Here is an 18,906-nt window from a genome sequence, read left to right as displayed (position 1 = left end):
GTGTCTTGGCCGAGCTCTTTGAGAAGAGGTCGGGTCATCCTGACCTGAAGAGGTCGGTCGCTTTGTCTGTAGAACATCCTGGGTCGGACAGCTTTGACCCAAGGTATGAACAAACACTTTGAATGATATAATTTAGAAGGATCGATATAATTGATGAGCATCCTTTTTTTGTATCACAAACTTTTCAGTTTCTATTTTTTTTGGAGTTTTTTAGTCATAAGCTTTCCAATGACCATAGAATAAATATTTTGTTTTCCTTCCTAGCTCTTATTCTAGCTTCATCTTATTTTATGATAATTTTCTTGCTTATCATTTGTTATTAGAGACACTAAGTCAATTTGTTTCAATTTTGTATATGATAAAAATTAAACAATAAAAAACTTATCAAATATTATATGTTTTCCTAACATTTACTCCTGTTTTATTTTTTTATTTTTAAAAAAGTTTTTCTTTCTTTTTTCATTTTTTGACTTTAAAACCAGCAATTCTTTTTATCAGTAATTTTTTAGAAAGCACAAAATTTTGTAATGAGTAAGCAACCTTCTCAATACCTTTCGTATGCTACATATTAGGTTGATTGGAGGTAACTTTGTTTTTGTTTTCTTTTAAGTTATCACTACTAAAAAATCAGTTATTACAGACGGATATTTTCAACGGATTTTATCCCACAGAAATACAGACGAAATTTCAGAGAAATTTTTTTGTCGGAAAACAAGAAAAATAAATTAGCATAAATTACAGACGGAAAACAAAATCCGTCGACAATTTTGTCGGTAAAATTAATTTTTTTTGTGGAAAATAGTTACAGATGGAAAATCAATCTGTAATTAAATAGACAAAATGCTGCGCTTTATTAAATTATTACAGACGAAAAATCTGTCTGTAATTTAAAATTTTTCGTCGAAAATATTAGAATAAAGATTTGAAGATCACGGTTATCTCTTCATTTCACACTACACCCTCACGATTCATCACTCATCCCTCTGAATGCTTCATCGGCGGCGCTATCAGCATTGCACCGCCGTCTCACCGAACCTCCATTGCACTCTACTTCCATCGGCCTTGCTCGCATCACTCCCTTCCGTCGCACCCCTTCCTGGTTCTTTTCGTCGCACCCCTTCCATCGGCCTTGCTCGCTTCGCTCCCTTTTGAACCCTAATGTGTGTTTCTCTCTTCAATCTCGCCACTAGTGCTTGCTCTTTTCCGTGTGTTGCTGTGTTTCTCTCTTCGATCATGCCTCAGCTGTGAAGATAACCTAATCTCTTTTCTCTTTCATCGCTGTTTTCTTTCTTTCAATACCATCGCTAACTCTAATTATATTATCCTATGTTCCATCGCTAACTATGATTCTATTTCCTATTCTATGATAAGAACTTGTAACAGTTATAGTTTTTTATTTTGTGTTCTTATAAACATGTTCGTGAAATCAAGGTTCCTGAATGCATTGACTAGTTTTATTTTTATTGCTGAGGAAGAGGAGGAGGTATGCATCTGCATTTTCTGTTGTCATATATGTGTCATGCAAAACTGTTTGAAATTTTACTTGAACAATATGTTGCCTTGTATTTAATTTCTTTTTTCATTTTTGGTTATTAAACAGGAAGCAGAGATAGAGTATATGGAAGGTTATGATGAACTTGAAGAGGAAGATGACACGAAGGATTTTGTTAATTTTAGAATTGATGATGCTGGTGGTGATCACAATGATGAAAATGGTAGGGATTAGACAGTTCAATTTAGAGAATATATCCTAAAGCAATTTCAAAAAATATTCTTTAATGGAAAGAAATTTTTATTTTGCATTGTTCAAACCCAGTTGCAGGATTTTGGATATGATATGATTGTGTGATGGTTGCAACCTATTCACCTAGTGATTTTAGTAAAATATATTCCTCAATGTTTAATTGAGACCTGAAAAGCAAGTCATATATAAATCCAATACCAATATGCAGAATTACAAGAGTGGTATTTTCTCATCAAATATACTGTAATTTTGATGCCATTTGTTGTACATTCCAACATATTTGTTGGCTTCTAGCAAATAAAATAAAATAAATCTCATATAACAATTACCATGATATAATATTTTTTTTGTGACTAGTGTTGCCTATTATTTTTCTTATATATTGGAGGTGAAAAGTTGTGCATGTGGAGTTGAAGCTCTATGGTTGAGTTTAGAAAAATGAAATAAACTAGGAAATGAACGCATTTGAAAATCAAAAGTATAACAGAGTTTTCTAATGCAGCTAGAAGCTCTGAAGATGAAGAGGCAGAAGCAGCTGCTCAGAGAAGGGTGAAACGGAAGAATAAGTTAGCTTTAATGAAATCTGAGAAGGATTCTGTTGATCTTAAATCAAAGAAGGCAAAGGTCCTTGTTGAGGTAAATCTATATTGCGCCCTTCAATTGAAAAAATGATATCATTTCTCTTTTAAACGCTGGTTTTTGTTCTGATATGAATTAATTTATGTAAACGAAAACTTGTCCAGAATTTAACCACTTATTAATGGTGCTTTAGGGTATAGGGATTCCAAAATTAATAAATAGAAAACCAAAACTACTACTTGTCTCTTTGCCTCATTGCCAAAACCACCACTGCCTTAAGCTTAGTGTGAAACCAAATCACTTTCATTCATTCATATACATCAAGAGAGAGAGAGAGAGAGAGAGAGAGAGAGAGAGAGAGAGAGAGAGAGAGAGAGAGAGAGAGAGAGAGATAGAGAGAGAGAGAGAGAGAGAGAGAGAGAGGAATACTATATATTCATCAAATTTTTCTCAATTACCCAAAAGTGGTTAGATTAAGGGTGATTGATTTTAACTTGGGTGACTAATGAAAACCATTTGTTTATTGCTGACAGGCCCACAGAGCCGTTAGGATGGTGGGCCGGTGACATTATATTGGGCGGAAGGGATGAGCTTGGCGGTGGCACATGGTTGGGCTCCACCAGAGATGGAAGGGTGGCTTTCCTCACCAATTTCAGGGAAGTTGAAAGCCTTCTGGAACCCAAGACCAGGGGAGACTTGCCCCTCCGATTCCTTCAGGTCACACATTCCATCTGTTTGTTACTTTGTTTCTTAAGATCTTGTTGCTTTTGTAAATTCATGTGACTATTTTCATATGGTACCAATTTCAAATATAATCTAATAACTTCATTTATATATCTTACGCAAACTGAGAAAATGTTGGTGATTTAGTTCATGAGTGCAAGAAGAAGCCGAGAAAAATAGAGCTTGCGAGAGATAATTCTCTTAGATTTATAGAGTAATGAACTAGAAAACTGAAATGTACAAAGGAACTAACTATTTATACTACCATAACAGTTAAACAGTTATTTATATCATCCATTACATATTTACATCGCGTAATCTTAACATATTTATTTATAACAAATGAAAATACTACAACATGACAGAGTTAGAAGAGTCCTCAGGAGTTTCCAGAGCAAATTGTTGAAGAGGCACATGTATATAATGGCTTCAATCTAGTTTGTGTTGATATTTGCAGCTCAACCATGGTTTCAAAACTATAAGAGCAAATTTCTCCCCCTTGTTGTCCAAGTTAATCCCTCTGTTCCTAAAAGACATTATAGGCTTTCTTAATGGTCAAAGAAAGCCGCGTAGATTCTCATTGTTACTTGTGCAAACCAAGTAGTGATGGTGTTGTGTAAGTATAGTATTTATAGAAAAAAAAAGAAGAAGGTCACAGTTATTTATAGAAAAAATGTTGAGAGACTAAAATTAGGAGGTTAAACTGTTAAAGATAACTATAATTTGTCCTTTTTGTTAGTTTTTGTTTGTATTTATTAATTATTATTAGAAAAATATATCATTATAAATATTACCTATATATAATTATAAATATTACCTATATAAATATTTGTCCTAGAAGGAATAGAAGGTTTTAGGTGGTGCTAGAAACTTGAATGAGTGCCGCCTAAAATGTAGCCAGTCAATTAACTATTCCATCATAGTATATACTCCAAAATTAAAAAGGCAAGGGAAATAATTAATGAGTAGTAAGAATCTATGGTACTATAGTTTTGGCTTATGTGGGAAATCCAGAGTGAATAGTTCGTAGTAGTAAGTAGTAAATAGCAGTGGTAATTAAGGACACATCAAGCGCCCACAAAAGAAATCAATGTAAGCATGAAAGCATGTCAAGTCCAACCTTACCCAAAGGGTGTGTGTTTGTGCAGTGCTCTCACGTCAGAAATCAATTAAATGGAAAGGAACAACATGTTTTGAATCACTCCATAAGCCTGAAGGTGCATCATAGTTAAATTTATACTTGCATATGGGTATCTGCACCAAATAATGGTAGCTGAAAATTTCTTAACTTTGTGACCAAGTATATGTGTATCGTACTTAATACTTGCATTGTTGTATGAAATACTTGGATTTTTGTATTGGTGTAATGTAGGAGGGTACTTAGATGACAAGTGGGTTCAAGGGGGGACCAACCTTGATGCTTATGAAATTCGGCATTGGCATTTGATCGATGTTTTTGTCTACTTTTCACACAGTTTGGTTACTTTTAACACTGCTCATCGCCTAACACAGTTTGGTGGTTAATATTATTAAAGGTGAGTTTTTTTTGTCCCCGCCACACATAGATGTTTACTGGCATTACTAATTGCTCATGCTTGAATCAGAAGAAAAATAGATTATTCCATTGCATAAGTTCTGAGATGACTTACTGCATCAATTTTATTTGAACTTTGTTGGTGGAGTCTGCTCAAATGTATGTAGAACATCTGGTGGAGCTTGCTGTTACTTTAGGCTTCGATGGTTGGCTAGTAAATTCTTTATCTCCATCTGTGCTTTTAGAGTTTATATTCATGTCCATTTGAATTTTATTATCTAATTAATTTGATATATTAGTGAACTTTGTAAATAGAGATGGAAACAAATTTCAGATAAAATAATAGGAGATATTATCTTACTATAATTGATCCTTAACTTTGGTATTTTAATGGAAGTTTGTAAAACCTAGAATTCATAGAAGAGAAATGGATCGATGCTACTTTGGAATGGCTTCTTAGATACAGATATCTAGTCTTTTGCATACATACACAGTGTCACACCCATGCTGAGCAAATGCATAATTACTTTCCAATACTTCACAGAATTGCATATTTTGTAGTCTAGTCAATGAATCGTCAATTGCAGATAAATATGGAGGTAAATTTGGACCGAGGACAAATTCCTAACTTAAAAGAGTTTGTAGATCATTTATCGTCATTGATGCATTCATCTGTTGCTGGATCGTTAGTGCTTTGGTAAGTAGAGGAAGATACATCAGCAACACTCTATTGTGGTGGATGGTGACAAGGTTTGACTTCGATGTGTTTTCTTGATATTGTAGGTACGATAGTGTTACAGTTGACGGTGATCTGAATTGGCAAGACCAACTAAACTATTACAATAAACCTTTCTTTGACATATGTGATGGGATATTTGTTAACTATACATGGAAGGTATTGCTTTTCTTCTTGTCTCCTACTTCTACAACTCATATGCAAGTATAAATTTAATTATGATATGTTGCACGTGCTACTGTATTCATTGTGAAGATATTGATAATTGATCAGAGTGGGCCGTTGGGTCCATGAATTTGGTTTTGGTTGGTCATCTCAAATTATAATTTATTTTGGTGGTTAAAATCATACTTTTTGGTGGTTTTCTTAATTTATGTGTGTTCATAAAATTTCAGCCTAAGAATTTTGGTTTTAGTCAGCATACTCATACTAATCTTGATGGCAGGCTAAAATATTCCATTATGGTTCCATTAGCTTGATTCATGATCCATGCAAGTCAGCTCATCTTGCCGCGTTGCGAATTGCTAAAGAATCTGGTTGTATTCTCTCATATGATCCAAATTTGAGATTGGCACTATGGCCATCAGCTGAGGCTGCTTAGAAAGGCATAATGAGTGTATGGGACAAAGCTGATATCATAAAGGTATTATGATATATAACACTTTGCATTTCACCAATTTCATTCTTCTTTTGATTTCTTTTTTCATTTTCAATTTGTATCTATTTATTGGGTTTCTTGCTTTCAACAAAATAAAGAAAGGGGTCTTACTTTTGTAATATATGATGAAAACTTATCAACTAAAATAACAACAGAAACAAAACTAAGTGCCCCATAAGCATTTTTCATTATTTTTTGTTATTATCTTATGTAGGTGCAGAGGAGATTACATTTTTGGTCGAGGGTGATGATCCTAACGATGATGATGTTGTGTTAAAGAAGGTTTTTACCCTAATCTCAAGCTATTAATTGTGACACAAGGTTTAGAGGGTTGTAGATATTACACCAAGGTAAGTTTACTACCAAGTCCATTTGAGAGTGAGTGGCATAAGCACTTGTTTCATTGTTGATTGTGTGCACAGAAATTCAAAGGTCGGTGGCAGATGTTAAAGTTAACCACATTGATACAACTGGGCCGGTGATGCATTTGTTAGTGGGATTCTCTACGGCATTTGCTCATAATCAATGTGGAGCTTGATGCTGCCAATGCAATTTGGTTATCCATTAATATTTTAGATTGTTCCATCTTTAAGTATTAAGTGTATTGTTAATGAAAGAGATCCATGTAACATTAGGATGGTCATCTTATTTTTTTAGGTATCTTTTTAGTGAGAAAGTGAGATATTGGCCAATGATGTTGAAAAATAACATCCAATTTTATAGGTATCATGTAATGAATATTATGTTTATCTATATGATATTTGGCTTTTTTTTTTTTCAATTTACAGTGTGTTTGATGGAGGAAATTTAAAAAATAAACCTAAAGTATTCATTTTGCAATGGAAAAATTGTAAAAATTTCTATTTTATTTTATCGACAGATTTACAGACGGATTTTTTGTCTGTATTCAGAGTGTGAGATGATTTTTCAAGGTTCAAATTACAAACAGAAAATCCGTTTGTAATTATAGATGGAAAATCAGTCAGAAAATTTGTCTGTAATTACAGACAGAAAATCTGTCTGAAAATTTGTCTGTAATTACAGACGGAAAATCTGTCTGAACATTCGTCTGTAATTACAGACGGAAAATTTGTCGGAAAGTTCGTCGCCTTTGGGAAATGGATGGAGAATTTATAGAGGGAAAATCCGTCAGTAACTGGTAAAAATTCGTCGATAATGTTTCGACGGAAAAAAAATCCGTCGGTAAATAATTTCCGACGGGGCTTTTACAGAGGGACAAAATCCGTCGGTAATTTTGTCGGTAACCAAAAATCCGTCTGTAATAAAGACTAAATCCATCTGTAAATTTGTTTGTATTAATCCATTTTCTAGTTGTGTATTATCTCGCTCTCTACATGGTTTTGTTTGGAATAAATTATTGAAAATAAATCTTTTATTACTCTCCCATTATATAATCGTGATAAACTATAACTGGTTCTTTCACACATAGCCCCAATCTTTTGTTAAGTTTTTCTAACTGTATGACTTTATTAATTGTTTATTTGTTTTGTGATGAGCGGATAATTTGTACGCTTTTTGGCATTGTTTTTAGTATGTTTCTAGTAGGATTTAGTTAGTTTTTAGTATATTTTTATTAGTTTTTAGTTAAAATTTACTTTTCTGGACTTTACTATGAGTTTGTGTGTTTTTCTGTGATTTCAGGTATTTTCTGGCTGAAATTGAGGGACCTGAGCAAAAATCTGATCCAGAGACTGAAAAGGACTGCAGATGTTGTTGGATTCTGACCTCCCTGCACTCGAAGTGAATTTTCTGGAGTTACAGAAGCCCAATTGGCGCGCTCTCAACGGCGTTGGAAAGTAGACATCCTGGGCTTTCCAGCAATATATGATAGTCCATACTTTGCCCAAGATTTGATGGCCCAAACCGGCGTTCAAAGTCACCTTCAGATTTCCCAGCGTTAAACGCCGGAACTGGCACCTAAATGGGAGTTAAACGCCCAAACTGGCATAAAAGCTGGCGTTTAACTCCAAGAAGAGTCTCTACACGAAAATGCTTCATTGCTCAGCCCAAGAACATACCAAGTGGGCCCGGAAGTGGATTTTTATGTCATTTACTCATCTCTGTACACCCTAGGCTACTAGTTTTCTATATATAGGACCTTTTACTATTGTATTTTCATCTTCTGATAATCTTCTGATCTTTGGAATCTTTTGTTCTTTAGATCTTTTGATCACTTTGGGAGGCTGGCCTCACGGCCATGCCTAGACCTTGTTCTTATGTATTTTCAACGGTGGAGTTCCTACACACCATAGATTAAGGTGTGGAGCTCTGCTGTACCTCGAGTATTAATGCGATTACTATTGTTCTTCTATTCAATTCCGCTTGTTCATATTCTAAGATATTCATTCGCACTCAAGAACTTGATGAATGTGATGATTATGTGACGCTCATCATCATTCTCACTCATGAACAAAGTGACTGACAACCACTCTTGTTCTACAAGCAAACAAGGCTCTAGTGTTTATCTCTTGGATTCCTGATACACGATGCATGGTTGATCGCCTGACAACCGAGCGCTCGCCTGACAAACGAGCCAGTCATTCCGTGAGATCAGAGTCTTCGTGGTATAGGCAAGAATTGATGGCGGCATTCAAGAGAATCTGGAAGGTCTAACCTTGTCTGTGGTATTCTGAGTAGGATTCAATGATTGAATGACTGTGACGTGCTTCAAACTCCTGAGGGCGGGGCGTTAGTGACAGACGCAAAAGAATCACTGGATTCTATTCCGGCCTGATTGAGAACCGACAGATGGATAGCCGTGCCGTGACAGGGTGCGTTGAACATTTCCAATGAGAGGATGGGAGGTAGCCACTGACAACGGTGAAACCCTTGCATAAGCTTGCCATGGAAAGGAGTAAGAAGGATTGGATGAAGACAGTAGGAAAGCAGAGAGACGGAAGGGACAGTATCTTCATACGCTTATCTGAAGCTCTCACCAATGATATACATAAGTATCTCTATCTTTATCTTTATGTTTTATTCATCATCTATACCCATTTGAGTCTGCCTGACTAAGATTTACAAGGTGACCATAGCTTGCTTCATACCAACAATCTCCGTGGGATCGACCCTTACTCGCGTAAGGTTTATTACTTAGACGACCCAGTGCACTTGCTGGTTAGTTGTGCGAAGTTGTAGTGATCACGATTTCGCGCACCAAGTTTTTGGCGCCGTTGCCGGGGATTATTTTGAGTATGGACAACTGACGGTTCATCTTGTTGCTTAGATTAGGTATTTTTCTTCAGAGTTCTTAAGAATAAATTCTAGTGTTTCATGATGATCTGTTGAAGTCTGGCTGGCTGAGAAGCCATGTCTAATCTTATTGGACCGAGGTTTCAACCCATCATCACAAGAGCTTGTTGATTTCTATCAATCTTGCTATTGGAGCAATGATCTGCTAAGGCTTGGCTGGCCATTGGCCATGTCTAGTGTTTTGGACCGAAGCTTTCTTTGAAAGCTTGGCTGGCTGCGAAGCCATGTCTAATTCCTGGACCGGAGTCTTAGACTAACATTGCAATGATTCCTGGAATCCAAATTTAGAATTCTGAAACCTTTATTTTCCATTTTCATATAATTTTCGAAAAAGCACAAAAAAATTTATAAAAATCATAAAAACCAAAAATATTTTATGTTTCTTGTTTGAGTCTAGTGTCTAATTTTAAGTTTGGTGTCTTGCATGCATTGTTTATTTGATCTTGGTTCTATTTTCAAATCAATAGTACAGGGAACTGAAGATTCAGAACATGCAGCAGAGGAATTACACAGAAAAAGTTGGGCGTTCAAAACGCCCAGTGAAGAAGGACAGACTGGCGTTTAAACGCCAGCCAAGGTGCCTAGTTGGGCGTTTAACGCCCAAAAAGGTAGTGCATTGGGCGTTAAACGCCAGAATGTGCACCATTCTGGGCGTTTAACGCCAGGATGGCACAAGGGGGAGGATTTTGTTTTCAAAATCAATTTTTTTTCAAGTTTTCAAAGTTTTTCAAAATCAAATCATATCTTTTCAATCAAATGTTTTCAAAATCAATTTCTTTCCTTTTTCAAAGATACTTACTAACAATTACTGATTTGATTGAACATTTTAAGTATGTTGCCTTTTCTGTTGAGAAAGGTTTAATGTTTGAATCATATCTTTTCTTGTTAGGCAAGTCATTAATTTTTAAAAATCAAATCTTTTTAAAATTGTTTTCAAATCATATCTTTTCAATCATATCTTTTTAAAAGCATAATTTTTTTTTATCATATCTTTTTAATCACATCTTTTTCAAAACAGTTTTTAATCATATCTTTTTGATTTCTAATTTCAAAAATCTTTTTCAAAAATTACTTGATTCCTTTCCCACTCTTGATTTTCGAAAATTAATTAATTTTTTTTTAAAAAATGTTTTCAAAATATTTCACTTGATTTTCAAAAATTTCTTCCTCTCTTCCCACATCCTTCTATTTATGGAGTACCACTCCTTCTCAATGCACAATTCGAACTCTATCTAATTAAGTTCGAATTCTCTACTTCTTCCTTCTATTTTTCTATTCCTCTGACACCTCAAGGAATCTCTATACTGTGACATAGAGGATTCTATATTTTCTTGTTCTCTTCTCTTTCATATGAGCAGGAACAAAGACAAAGGCATTCTTGTTGAAGCTGACCCTGAACCTGAAAGGACCTTAAAGCGAAAGCTAAGAGAAGCTAAGGCACAACTCTCTGTAGAGGACCTGACAGAAATCTTCAAAGAAAAAGAAACCATGGTAGCCGAAAACAACAACAACAACAATAATGCAAGGAAGGTGCTGGGTGACTTTACTGCGCCTACTCCCGACTTCTATGGGAGAAGCATCTCTATCCCTGCCATTGGAGCAAACAACTTTGAGCTTAAGCCTCAATTAGTTTCTCTAATGCAACAGAATTGCAAGTTCCATGGACTTCCATTGTAAGATCTTCATCAGTTCTTAGCTGAATTCTTACAAATCTGTGACACTGTCAAGACTAATGGGGTTGACCCTGAGGTCTATAGACTTATGCTATTCCCTTTTGCTGTAAGAGACAGAGCTAGGACATGGTTGGACTCACAACCTAAAGAAAGCTTAGACTCATGGGAAAAGCTAGTCAATGCCTTCTTGGCAAAGTTCTTTCCACCTCAAAAATTGAGTAAGCTTAGAGTGGAAGTCCAAACCTTCAGACAGAAGGAAGGAGAATCCCTCTATGAAGCTTGGGAAAGATACAAACAATTGATCAGAAAGTGTCCCTCTGATATGCTTTCTGAATGGAGCATCATAGGTATTTTCTATGATGGTCTGTCTGAACTATCCAAGATGTCTTTGGATAGCTCTGCTGGAGGATCTCTTCATCTGAAGAAGACGCCTACAGAAGCTCAAGAGCTAATTGAAATGGTTGCAAATAACCAATTCATGTACACTTCTGAAAGGAATCCTGTGAACAACGGGACAAGTCAGAAGCAAGGAGTTCTTAAGATTGATACTCTGAATGCCATATTGGCTCAGAACAAAATATTGACTCAGCAAGTCAATTTGATTTCTCAAAGTCTGTCTGGAATGCAAAATGCACCAAACAGTACTAAGGATGCTTCATCTGAAGAAGAAGCTTATGATCCTGAGAACCCTTCAATGGAAGAGGTGAATTACCTAGGAGAACCCTATGGAAACACCTATAATTCTTCATGGAGAAATCATCCAAATTTCTCATGGAAGAATCAAGAGAGACCTCAACATGGTTTTAATAACAATAATGGTGGAAGAAACAGGTTTAGCAATGGCAAGCCTTTTCCATCATCTTCTCAGCAACAGACAGAGAGTTCTAAGCAGAACACCTCTGACTTAGCAACCATGGTCTCTGATCTAATCAAAACTACTCAAAGTTTCATGACTGAAACAAGGTCCACCATTAGGAATTTGGAGGCACAAGTGGGACAGCTGAGCAAGAAAGTTACTGAACTCCCTCCTAGTACTCTCCCAAGCAATACAGAAGAAAATCCAAAAGGAGAGTGCAAGGCCATCAACATGGCCGAATTTGGAGAGGAGGGAGAGGAAGTTAACGCCACTGAGGAAGACCTCAATGGGCATGCACTGACCTCCAATGAGTTCCCTAATGAGGAACCATGGGAATCTGAGGCTCAAAATGAGACCATAGAGATTCCATTGGACTTACTTCTGCCTTTCATGAGCTCTGATGAGTATTCTTCCTCTGAAGAGGATGAGTATGTCACTGAAGAGCAAGTTGCTAAATACCTTGGAGCAATCATGAAGCTAAATGACATGTTATTTGGAAATGAGACTTGGGAGGATGAACCCCCTTTGCCCACCAAAGAACTGGAAGACTTGTTTAGGCAGAAATTACCTCAAAAGAGACAAGATCCTGGGAAGTTTTCCATACCTTGTACCATAGGCACCATGACCTTCAAGAAGGCTCTGTGTGACTTAGGGTCAAGTGTAAACCTCATGCCTCTCTTTGTAATGGAGAAGCTAGGGATCTTTGAGGTACAAGCTGCAAGAATCTCACTAGAGATGGCAGACAACTCAAGAAAACAAGCTTATGGACTTGTAGAGGATGTTTTGGTGAAGATTGAAGACCATTACATCCCTGCTGATTTCATAGTCCTAGAGACTGGGAAATGCATGGATGAATCTATCATCCTTGGCAGACCCTTCCTAGCCACAGCAAAGGCTGTGATTGATGTTGATGGAGGTGAACTGATCATTCAAGTGAATGAAGAATCCTTTGTGTTTAAGGCTCAAGGATATCCCTCTGTCACCATGGAGAGGAAGCATGAAGAGCTTCTCTCAAATCAGAGTCAAGCAGAGCCCCCACAGTCAAACTCTAAGTTTGGTGTTGGGAGGCCACAACCAAACTCTAAGTTTGGTGTTGAACCCCCACATTCAAACTCTAAGTTTGGTGTTGGGAGGTTTCAACATTGCTCTGAGTATCTGTGAGGCTCCATGAGAGCCCTCTGTCAAGCTACTGACATTAAAGAAGCGCTTGTTGGGAGGCAACCCAATGTTATATTTTATCTACTTTCTTTTGTTATTTTATGTTTTTTGTAGGTTGATGATCATAAGAAGTCACAAAATCAATTGAAAAAGCAAAAACAGAATGAAAAACAGGAAGAAAAATAGCACACCCTGGAGGAAGAACCTACTGGCGTTTAAACGCCAGTAAGGCTAGCAGTGGGCGTTTAACGCCCAGTCTGGCACCACTCTGGGCGTTTAACGCCAGAAAGGGGCACCAGACTGGCGTTAAACGCCAGAAAAGGGCAAGAACTTGGCGTTAAACGCCAGAAATGGGCACCAGCCCGGCGTTTAACGCCAGATTTGGCACAAAACGTGTTTTTGCTTGCCATTTGGTGCAGGGATGACTTTTCCTTGACACCTCAGGATCTGTGGACCTCACAGGATCCCCACCAACCCCACCACCCTCTTTCTTCTTCACCCACTCACCAATCACCTCAACACCTCTTCCCCAAAAACCCTTCACCTATCAAATCCCATCTTTCTCTTCACCACTCACATCCATCCTTCATAAAACCCCACCTACCTCACCTTTCAAATTCAAACCACTTTCCCTCCCAAACCCACCCATAGATGACCGAACCATGAGCCCCCCTCTCCTATATAAACCCTTCTTCACACCTTCATTTTCACACAACCTAAACACCACTTCTCCCCCTCTTTGGCCGAACACAAAGCCATTCCCATCTTCCTCATTTCTTCTTCTTCTACTCTCTTCTTTCTTCTTTTGCTCGAGGACGAGCAAACCTTTTAAGTTTGGTGTGGTAAAAGCATTGCTTTTTGTTTTTCCATAACCATTTATGGCATCCATGGCCGGAGAAACCTCTAGAAAGAGGAAAGGGAAGGCAAAAGCTTCCACCTCCGAGTCATGGGAGATGGAGAGATTCATCTCAAGGGTGCATCAAGACCACTTCTATGAAGTTGTGGCCTTGAAGAAGGTGATCCCCGAGGTCCCTTTTTCACTCAAAAAGAGTGAATATCCAGAGATCCGACATGAGATCCGAAGAAGAGGTTGGGAAGTTCTTACCAACCCCATTCAACAAGTCGGAATCTTAATGGTTCAAGAGTTCTATGCCAATGCATGGAATCACCAAGAACCATGATCAAAGTGTGAACCCGGATCCAAAGAATTGGCTTACTATGGTTCGGGGGAAATACTTGGATTTTAGTCTGGAAAATGTAAGGTTGGCATTCAACTTGCCTATGATGCAAGGAGATGAACATCCTTACACTAGAAGGGTCAACTTTGATCAAAGGTTGGACCAAGTCCTCACTGACATTTGTGAAGAGGGCGCCCAATGGAAGAGAGATTCAAGAGGGAAGCCGGTTCAATTGAGAAGGCATGACCTCAAGCCCGTGGCTAGAGGATGGTTGGAGTTTATCCAACGCTCAATCATTCCCACTAGCAACCGGTCCGAAGTTACTCTAGACTGGGCCATCATGATCCATAGCATCATGATAGGAGAAGAAGTGGAAGTTCATGAGGTTATAGCCCAAGAACTTTATAAGGTGGCGGACAAGTCCTCTACCTTGGAAAGGTTAGCCTTCCCTCATCTCATTTGTCACCTCTGTTATTCAGTTGGAGTTGACATAGAGGGAGACATCCCCATTGATGAGGACAAGCCCATCACTAAGAAAAGGATGGAGCAAACAAGAGACCCCTCTCATCATGAGATTCCTGAGATGCCTCAAGGGATGCACTTTCCTCCACAAGACTATTGGGAGCAAATTAACACCTCCCTAGGAGAATTGAGTTCCAACATGGGACAACTAAGGGTGGAGCACCAAGAACATTCCATCCTCCTCCATGAAATTAGAGAAGATCAAAGAATCATGAGAGAGGAGCAACAAAGACAAGGAAGAGACATTGAGGAGCTCAAGCACTCCATAAGACCTTCAAGAGGAAGAACAAGCCGCCATCACTAAGGTGGACCCGTTCTTTAATCTCCTTGTTCTTTATTTTCTTGTTTTTCGAAAATTTATGCTTTATGTTTGTCCATATTTGTGTCTTATGATCATTAGTGTCTATGTCTTAAAGTTATGAAAAATGTTCTTAATTGAAAAAGAAAAGAATTGCATGAAATTTGAATTTTATAACAGTTTAATTATTTTGATGTGGTGGCAACACTTTTGTTTTCTGAATGTATGCTTAAACAGTGCATATGTCTTTTGAATTTGTGGTTCATGAATGTTGGCTCTTGAAAGAATGATGAAAAAGGAGACATGTTACTGAGGATCTGAAAAATCATAAAAATGATTCTTGAAGCAAGAAAAAGCAGTGAATACAAAAAAAAAAGAGAAAAACGAAAAAAAGGGGAGAAAAGAAAACGAAAAAAAAAGAAAGAGAAAAAGAAAGAAAAAGAAAGAAATAAAGTTGTGATCCAAGGCAAAAAGAGTGTGCTTAAGAACCCTGGACACCTCTAATTGGGGACTCTAGCAAAGCTGAGTCACAATCTGAAAAGGTTCACCCAATTATGTGTCTGTGGCATGTATGTATCCGGTGGTAATACTGGAAGACAGAGTGCTTTGGGCCACGGCCAAGACTCATAAAGTAGCTGTGTTCAAGAATCATCATACTTAACTAGGAGAATCAATGACACTATCTGGATTCTGAGTTCCTAAAGAAGCCAATCATTCTGAATTTCAAAGGATAGAGTGAGATGCCAAAACTATTCAGAGGCAAAAAGCTAAAAGCCCCGCTCATCTAATTAATACTGATCTTCACAGATGTTTTTGGAATTCATTGCATATTCTCTTCTTTTTATCTTATTTGATTTTCAGTTGCTTGGGGACAAGCAACAATTTAAGTTTGGTGTTGTGATGAGCGGATAATTTGTACGCTTTTTGGCATTGTTTTTAGTATGTTTCTAGTAGGATTTAGTTAGTTTTTAGTATATTTTTATTAGTTTTTATTTAAAATTCACTTTTCTGGACTTTACTATGAGTTTGTGTGTTTTTCTGTGATTTCAGGTATTTTCTGGCTGAAATTGAGGGACTTGAGCAAAAATCTGATCCAGAGACTGAAAAGGACTGCAGATGCTGTTGGATTCTGACCTCCCTGCACTCGAAGTGGATTTTCTGGAGCTACAGAAGCCCAATTGGCACGCTCTTAACGGCGTTGGAAAGTAGACATCCTGGGCTTTCCAGCAATATATGATAATCCATACTTTGCTCAAGATTTGATGGCCCAAACCGGCGTTCAAAGTCACCTTCAGATTTCCCAGCGTTAAACGCCGGAACTGGCACCTAAATGGGAGTTAAACGCCCAAACTGGCATAAAAGCTGGCGTTTAACTCCAAGAAGAGTCTCTACACGAAAATGCTTCATTGCTCAGCCCAAGCACACACCAAGTGGGCCCGGAAGTTGATTTTTATGTCATTTACTCATCTCTGTACACCCTAGGCTACTAGTTTTCTATATATAGGACCTTTTACTATTGTATTTTCATCTTCTGATAATCTTCTGATCTTTGGAATCTTTTGTTCTTTAGATCTTTTGATCACTTTGGGAGGCTGGCCTCACGGCCATGCCTAGACCTTGTTCTTATGTATTTTAAACGGTGGAGTTCCTACACACCATAGATTAAGGTGTGGAGCTCTGCTGTACCTCGAGTATTAATGCGATTACTATTGTTCTTCTATTCAATTCCGCTTGTTCTTATTCTAAGATATTCATTCGCACTCAAGAACTTGATGAATGTGATGATTATGTGACGCTCATCATCATTCTCACTCATGAACAAAGTGATACACAACCACTCTTGTTCTACAAGCAAACAAGGCTCTAGTGTTTATCTCTTGGATTCCTGATACACGATGCATGGTTGATCGCCTGACAACTGAGCGCTCGCCTGACAAACGAGCCAGTCATTCCGTGAGATCAGAGTCTTCGTGGTATAGGCAAGAATTGATGGCGGCATTCAAGAGAATCCGGAAGGTCTAACCTTGTCTGTGGTATTCTGAGTAGGATTCAATGATTGAATGACTGTGACGTGCTTCAAACTCCTGAGGGCGGGGCGTTAGTGACAGACGCAAAAGAATCACTGGATTCTATTCCGGCCTGATTGAGAACCGACAGATGGATAGCCGTGCCATGACAGGGTGCATTGAACATTTCCAATGAGAGGATGGGAGGTAGCCACTGACAACGGTGAAACCCTTGCATAAGCTTGCCATGGAAAGGAGTAAGAAGGATTGGATGAAGACAGTGGGAAAGCAGAGAGACGGAAGGGACAGTATCTTCATACGCTTATCTGAAGCTCTCACCAATGATATACATAAGTATCTCTATCTTTATCTTTATGTTTTATTCATCATCTATACCCATTTGAGTCTGCCTGACTAAGATTTACAAGGTGACCATAGCTTGCTTCATACCAACAATCTCCGTGGGATCGACCCTTACTCGCGTAAGGTTTATTACTTGGACGACCCAGTGCACTTGCTGGTTAGTTGTGCGAAGTTGTAGTGATCACGATTTTGCGCACCATTTTGTTTGTATGATTTCATTAAAGTAGATATAGATAAGAGTTGGATTTCAAAGCCACGAGGTGGTGTAGAATATAGGGCCAGTTTAAACGTATGTCTAGACTTCGCATTTGCTAATGCATTACCCAATAGGATGATACATTGTCCATATTCTTTGTGTAGATACCATCTTTTGCAAACTAGAGAGGATTCCTACAATCAACTGTTGATAAAACCCTTTCTCCTTAATTATACCTTTTGGTTACATCACGATGATAGACGTGTCGTAGAGATCTCTAATAATAGACAAGAAGGTGAACTCTATAGAAACCTTAGAGATCCAATGCGCAACATGGTCCACGAGGTATTCAACTTCCCAGGACTGATTGGCTAAGAAGACACAAGCAATGAACATTCCAGAGGGGGTGCAGAAGAGTTGCCGTATCTATACAGCGAACCTAGTCCCGAGGCCCGTACTTTTCACCACCTGCTTAAAGATGGAGAGCAGAAATTGTTTCCAGGATGCTCAAAATTCTCCAAGTTGTCTTTCTTGGTGTGGCTATACCATATAAAATGCATGTGCGGAGTGAGCGACAAGGCCTTCTGAATGATTCTAGAGCTACTGGGAGACCCCTTTGAGCATGCGAAAATTCCGACTTCATTGCATGATGCTAAGAGGATCACAAGAAAGCTCGGTATTGCGTACAAGAAGATAGATGCATCTCCGAATGACTGCATGCTATACCAGGGTAGCAACCAAGAACTGTCTAAGTACAAGTAATGTGGGACATCGAGATGGAAGCAAAAGACTAAGAAGAATTCTGTTGTAAGAATCAATGTGGTTGTTAAGAAGAATGGGAAATCACAGGCGGTGAAGATTCTTCGTTACTTTCCCCTTGTTCCATGACTGCAACAGATGTTCATGTCCAATGAGACATTCCTTGACATGTTGTGGCATAAGAAAGGTCCTAAATCTGATGGTTTTTTGAGGCATCCAAGGGACGGTGAGACATGAAAAGCATTTGATAAAAGATATCCTGACTTTAGTAGTGATCCGTGCTGCGTTTGCTTAGCCTTAGCTAGTGATGGCTTTAATCCTTTTGAAAATTTGAGTTCAAAATACTCAATTTGGCCCTTGATTGTTATCCCATACAACTTACCTCCCTGGGATTGCATGAAACCCATTTCTTTTATGCTATCAATGATTATTCCCGGTCCTAAAATACCTGGGAATGATATAGATGTCTACCTACAGCCCTCGATAGATGATTTGAAGCAGCTATAAGAAAGTGTTGAAATGTATGACACTAACGAGAAAAAAATATTTAAGATGTATGTTGCATTGATGTAAGCTTGTTCTATGTGCGACTTAGATGCTGAGACTAACTAACTCACCTATAGTCAAAAATGGTATTTCATGGGTCATCG

At 38.0% G+C, this 18,906-nt stretch overlaps 1 long non-coding RNA gene and 1 other non-coding gene across 7 annotated transcripts; one reads left to right on the top strand and one right to left on the bottom strand.

Moving 5' to 3' along the window:
- The first annotated feature begins 939 nt into the window (after positions 1 to 939).
- On the top strand, positions 940 to 6,750 carry LOC130939990 (uncharacterized). 6 transcript variants are annotated; one of them, XR_009070222.1, is made up of 10 exons: positions 940 to 1,483; positions 1,601 to 1,715; positions 2,247 to 2,380; positions 2,857 to 3,040; positions 4,419 to 4,581; positions 5,168 to 5,277; positions 5,364 to 5,475; positions 5,762 to 5,959; positions 6,189 to 6,256; positions 6,397 to 6,750. It is a non-coding gene; the product is annotated as an uncharacterized LOC130939990 (long non-coding RNA). The 6 variants fall into 6 exon arrangements; XR_009070221.1 differs by having other exon boundaries at positions 6,189 to 6,324; XR_009070225.1 differs by adding an exon at positions 4,729 to 4,794 and having other exon boundaries at positions 6,189 to 6,750.
- Positions 6,751 to 11,140: 4,390 nt separating this feature from the next.
- On the bottom strand, positions 11,141 to 11,248 carry LOC130951705 (small nucleolar RNA R71). Its single transcript, XR_009074074.1, has one exon. It is a non-coding gene; the product is annotated as a small nucleolar RNA R71 (small nucleolar RNA).
- Positions 11,249 to 18,906: the final 7,658 nt, after the last annotated feature.

Source organism: Arachis stenosperma, chromosome 1 (assembly GCF_014773155.1).
Source record: "Arachis stenosperma cultivar V10309 chromosome 1, arast.V10309.gnm1.PFL2, whole genome shotgun sequence".
In the NCBI taxonomy this organism is placed as follows: Eukaryota; Viridiplantae; Streptophyta; class Magnoliopsida; order Fabales; family Fabaceae; genus Arachis; species Arachis stenosperma.
This window is presented reverse-complemented; position numbering and strand designations above follow the sequence as displayed.